Genomic DNA, 6,484 nt, shown 5'->3' with positions numbered 1-6,484 from the left:
TGATTGTTAAAACCGATTCTGCTGAAAGATCAAAGTATAGTCAATAATATTTGACACACACTTGGCAACATTGAGATGTGCAAATTCTGTTTAATCAGAGCTTAATTATTTATTTAAAGGGCAGTTGTGAAATAGATTATTGTTTATTTTAGTGAGTGTGAGCAGCTAAAGAATACACAGTGACTAAACTAAGTAAGTGGCTGACTTGCAATATGTGTGCCTGGAAATAGACATTTAATTCCTGGCCTTGACATTCCCTTCAAAATTAGCTAACAATGAAGTGCAAATTTCGTAAGCTGACATAAAAATTTAATTAATATGGGCAACTAGTAATGTAATTTATTCAATGTAATAATGAGATATTACCAGGCAACAAATTGCAGCTCAACTCAAAAATAATAATATATATAAATAACAATTTATATTTTAAATATTTTTGAAATATATTTTCCAAACTTTAATAAAAGGCAAAATTTGTTTTCTTTTAAATCTTACTACGAGAATACAAACTAAATAAATAATAATAAATTTTGTCTACATTTATATAGGTCACCAATTTTTCAAACTGCCCTCGTTCTTAATATACTTCAAGCATAACTCGCACCACACGATTATCAAACAAAAAATTCGCTAAATATATATGGCAAGCCTGTGCTATTCACGTTTTCTATTTAAAGCTAACTTCGCAGTTAAAAAAAAAAATGATTTTACAACAATTTACAGCTTAGCAATTAATTGGATAATAAAGTATCATTAAAGAAAACTATAAATAATATTTAAGATTATGAACAAATAAATATATACTAATAAAAAATAATTTCTATTGTAAAATTGAAAAAAAAGCAACTTTGTATAAAATGAACAAATATTACTTAACTTTGTTGTTGTTTCGCTCTGAGTATGGTTGATTAGCTACCTTTGCACGCGCAAAGGTGTGTGGCGCTGTGTGGGCGTTTCGAGGCAGACGGCAAATGTCGAAGCATTTTTGTGGTCAGTCCGGGCGAACAGTTTGCCAAATACGCGCCACATGTGGGATTTGTCGCACTGCTCTGCCTGCACTCCATGCGCTCCAGTTGATCTCTCTCCATGGGCCGTTAAGTCGAAGCTGCTGTTTAACCGCATCGATTGCTGCCAGCTGATAGCACAATAGGGCTCAGAGCATAATGATAACTATGCCGCTTACGACTTCTTGACTCTCTCTCGCCCTCTCTCTCTCTTATCTCTCGCTGTCTTGTCTGTCTCTATGTCCCTCTCTCTCTCTCTCTCTCTGTCGCTCTCTGTTTTGCACTCGCTCTCTTGTGCCGGCCAGGATCAAAAGGCGCGCAGTTGACAAATGTTTGTACACATACGCAGCACATTGAGAATGCGCACGGCCTGAGATCTGGATGTGCGACTGCGACTGCGTGTGTGTGTGTGTGTGTATGTCCGTCCGTGTCTGCGACCCTTGTTGTAAATGTTTATGTTTCGAGTTGGTAGGTTACATGCCCACACGGCCCCTGCCGACCGATCGCCAGCCCCTTGGCAACAACTCCTTGGGCCAAGCCAGGGGCCAGGCATTCAGTGGCCGCTTTGTTGTCACCTACTGGTAGCAAATTCCTTGGAAAGCTGCGGTCGCTGCCATTTGCCTAATTTCATCTCTAGCTCTGTGAGACAATTCCCCAATGGCCGTTTACTCAGATTTATGTGAATTAAACAGCCTACGAGTCCGCTCCTCCCTGGTAGCCGTAAATGTCAACATCCATTAGAGACCTTAAACCGTTAGTGGCATTTGTCGCACGCTATGACGCCGCTGCTGCTGCTGCTGCCGCTGCTGCCTCTGCTGCTGCTGTTGCTGCCAGTTACCAATTGCCAGTCACCGATCACAGACAGCGGCAGCAGTCACAACAGCAGTCGCAGCATGATTGAGTGGCCGCTTCTCGGAACTGATACGAATTCGGTATTTGTTACTGTTGCCGCTGCTGTTCTCGCTGTTGTTGTTGTTGCTGTTGTTGTTATGGTTACCTTCGGCAAACCTGCAGTCAATTCCAATATGTCGCCACAGCATCAAACCTTTCGGGGTTTTTTCACTTAGCTTCTTAAACGCACGTGCGCCCACATTGACATTATTGATCATTAACACTATAAATATTATTTAGTATGAATTAGATATTCGTTTATGAGCCCAATATCGACGTCATGGCAAACCGGTATGTGTGCTGGCCATCAACTAATAATTATGTAGCGATAAACGTTATAAGCAAATAACGTAAGCGTATAACGTATAGACCATATCAAAATTAATATACCCCAAACAACAGAAATGCAAATCCAAATCATACGCAGCAGCCTCATAAACATTTGATTGAGCACAACGAAAACGATATGCCCTCTTTATAAATTAGCTGGCCATTCAGATAGATAACAAATGTTTTGATGTTTTTTTTTTTAGTTTCCTCAATTCAGTTTTGGTTTTAGTTACAATAAAATCATAAAATAAAGACTAATAATTAGTTATACAAATTTATATAAATATTTAAAAAATTATAAACTAAATATAAATAAAACTAGAAAATTAAAAAAAAATAAGTAAAAAGATAATTCTTTTTAAGAAAAATATGAAACAATATTTAATGTATTTTTTATAAGAAGGTAATTTATTAAAAAAAAAAAATTTATATCTTACAAATAAAAATAAATACAATTTTTACATTTACAAAATGTGGCAATAAAACATAGTTTTATACCATTATAAATGTTCTTATTATATTGATATTTCTAAAAAAAAAAAAATAATAATAAAAAAATTAAAAATTAAAATTAAAATTAAATATTTCGAACCATAAAGATTTATTATTTATAATTTTTAAATTTTCTTCAAAAAACGGAAATTATAAATTTTTTAATAATATACATATATCTATTTATTGTGGTTGCAAAGTGGCTTATGAATGAAGCCAAATGATCTTATCTATAGCTTATAGGGTATAATAATAACAATAATTTTTATAGATTTAAGCTGTAGCGAAATCAATTAATTATTGATTTTTCATATAATAAGATTAATAAAGTGAACAAAAACAATAATTATGCAAACTCTCTAACAAGTTTGAAAGGTTAAACAGCAATATTTTAAATACTAAACAAAATATGCAAAATCTCTTTCATAAAAGATGATGTCGATGGAGGAAATCAAAAATCGTCTCAATTAAATATAATAATTTGCAGCAATAACAAGTTGGCTCAGTCAAGACACAAATCAACAATAACAATGAGAACAAAGCTCTTTATTAACAAATTAACATTTCAGCCGATACTCGTATTATATGATCCGCCGCAGCTCCTATATTGTGGAGTCTGGCAAGTTTTTTCTCATAATCATGTTGCCCTGCACTTTCAATGGGCATCAGAAATACAAGTTTCATATCGAAGTTTTATGATCGAAGCACCCAAACCAAAAAAGAGCAAATCAAAAGCCATAGCTCCTCTGCAGCACCAACTCCAGCCAGGCCATGGCGTTGGTGGGAATGGGCTTGGGTATTGGTATGGGTTATGGGTATGGCTAAGGGCATGGGAAGCTGTGCAGCGCACAGCCAGAGAGCCGCAGAGACGCGAAGGCAGTGGGAGAAGGAGAGGGAGAGGCAGCCAGCAGCCATGTTAACAACTTCCATTAAAAGAAATTAAAAGCAGACAACGCCGTTGGATGCTAACGCAGCAACAGCAACAGCAGCAGCAACAGCAGCAGCAGCAGCAACAGCAGAAAATGGCGTTCCATGGCTTGGCTGCTGGCGTCTTTGCCTCTTGCTCTGACTGTGGCTCTGTCTCTGGCTCTGACTGTGGCGCTGCCTCAACCTCTTTCCAATCGCAACAATGCACAACGACGACGACGTCGACGACGGCGACGAATGGCCTAAGCATTTCCGGTTTTCTATTGGAATTTAGACGCAGCATCTTCGGCTGCACCAGCTTGGATGTTTGCCGCCAAGTGCGGCTCTTGGCCTGGCCCGAACAGCATTGCAACAAAGCAACATTAAAAGTCAATTTCGATTTATAACTTACATTAAAAGCTGTCCATTAATATTAACATAACAGCTATGCCCAAAATCTAATTACAAACTAATCTCTAGCTTTTTATCTCTCTTTGTCTTTGTCTCTCTCTTTCTCTCGCGTATGCATTGTTTTGTAAATATGTATTAACGATCGCAAAAACGCGATCTCCACACTGATCAACATTATTAACTGCGCTTAGCTCTCATCTCGGCGTTCATCTCAGTTACTTGGCTCAGACACCGTCTCAGAAGACGCAGTTGCTGCCATTTATTCATGCTCATTAAGTTTTTGGCATCCAGCGATCGTAGCGATCGTTGCCTCGTCTGGGCAACCGCTGCGGCGCTGGTTCACGGCGTGTTCATTCACAAATGAGCGCCTAAAGCAGCTCCGCCCCACAGTACACACACACACACCTACATTTATATACATATAGAGACTCAACGAAGCACGCACACCAGCGCACATAATGAGCCGACGCACACAGACAAGCCAGAAATTTATGTGGCAGGCACATAGACAACACACACACACGCACACATGCTGTAAGAGCAAGAGAGTGAGAGAGAGCGAGCGCGCGAGAGGAGCTGGGTGTATGTGTGTGTGTATGTATATATGTATAAACGCTCCACTGGCCTCTGTTGGCTGCTGCTGGCTCAGCTTCTTTGGTCTGGAGAGCGGCACTGCTGCTACCACCGCCTCCGCCTCCGTCGCCTCTGACTCTGCCTCCGCTGTAGCCGCTGGCTCAGCTTCTTCATCTTTAATTTGGTTCCGTGTATCTTGTTGATGGCGTTTTGCTTTTGCTTATATCTTTGCCGCCAACTGAATTGAATTCTTTTTTATTTCACTTTATATTGAAATTATGCTACGCTTTGCATTTGCATTATGCGCGCTTGCCATACAAACACACACACATACACACCCACACACACACACACACAGACTGAGCAGCCAAGAGACTGTTAACAGTTACATCGTAACTGCTGTCACAGGTGCCAGCTACTCCTGCTAAGACAAAGTCCAAAAGACCATGGGTAATCCCCCATCGGCCAACTCGATAGAAGGCAACTTCTGCATCGGCATTATCTCTGCTAAAATCGCACTCTGATCGCATACCGAGTGTCAATTTGAAAGGCAAACAGCGCAAGCGTGTTCGCGCTTTACAAGTGCCAGTGTCAACACTGTTGACAATGCGGGGGTGATACATTAACACACACACACACACGCATACGCACAGCTTGACGAACTGAAGGGCAAAGTTGAGCGCAAGGTGTTGGATGGCTGACACTTTGCTAAAATTAAGCGAAAACAACTCGAAATTTCAGCATCAGAGCTTCTCTATAAGGCACGGGCGTAGCGAGGCTGGCAGTATAGGGGACTGATTCGTATTGAATTGCTGGCACAGCTCGTGTATACATAATTGGGTTAATTAATAGTCTGATTTCTGACAGCCTTTACTGATGCCTTTTCAGTTTATTTCCCGTCAGATCTAGCTTTTTGTCAAATGAAGCATAACAAAATTAACTAAAATCAAGCAAACCAAAGAAAATTCAACTAATATATCAAAAGCTATCGATCAGGGAATGCATTTTAAACAGACACCCCACACACACCCCCTTCGCTACTTCCATGGCCATTGCCATGAGTCCATATATTTGTCATCTTTGTTGCCTCACCTGCATCTGGGTAGACTTTGAATTTCAATTTACTAATGACAAATTGGAAGCGTGGCATTATTTTTTGTTATTCTTTTGCGATATTGCGAATTGTTGTTTAGCTCGTGGCGTTATCGTGCGATTACATTTATCTAACATGTATATAACTGTATTTATGGTCGATATCAGCAGAACTTAACACTTTGGCAAATAATTTGCGATTTTGCAAGTGAATGACAGGAAATGTATTTGTTTGCACATTTGTCGATCGATATCGATAAGCCCCATTATGCCGCACATCCTGTGGACAGTCGATATATCAAATCTGTACTTTACACAAAGGCATAGACATTGAGCCACTTCACTCTCGATGATGGGACTGCGCGTTTGATATAAAATATTAAGAGGTGTTGTTCAAAACTTAAGATAAGATAAGATCTTCACAGCTATAAGCTAAAACCCATAGGAAACATTCGAAAACCCATAGTTGAATATGGCCAGCACCTGGCTAGCCTCTGGTGGTCTTTAACTAGATTATTCCACAGTTTTCTCAGCGCCAACGGAAGTTCCTGCTCACAGATGGAGAGCCGGGGCGGCGGAGAGGCCATTGAGTCAGACGCGAATGGCGGGGGCAAAAGAAGCAAAATGGTGTAATGACAAAGTGAGCAGCGTTGGCGGCAGCGGCAAATGAGACTGAGTGTAGCTGTGTGCGTATACATATATACGTGTATAGATGTGTATGTGTGTAAAGTGTTGTATACAAGCCGAGGAAGAAGCAGCAGCAGCAGTAGAAGGCAATGGCAAAG

The sequence above is a fragment of the Drosophila mojavensis genome, unplaced genomic scaffold, assembly GCF_018153725.1.
Source record: "Drosophila mojavensis isolate 15081-1352.22 unplaced genomic scaffold, ASM1815372v1 contig_16, whole genome shotgun sequence".
Lineage (NCBI taxonomy): Eukaryota > Metazoa > Arthropoda > Insecta > Diptera > Drosophilidae > Drosophila > Drosophila mojavensis.
This window is presented reverse-complemented; position numbering follows the sequence as displayed.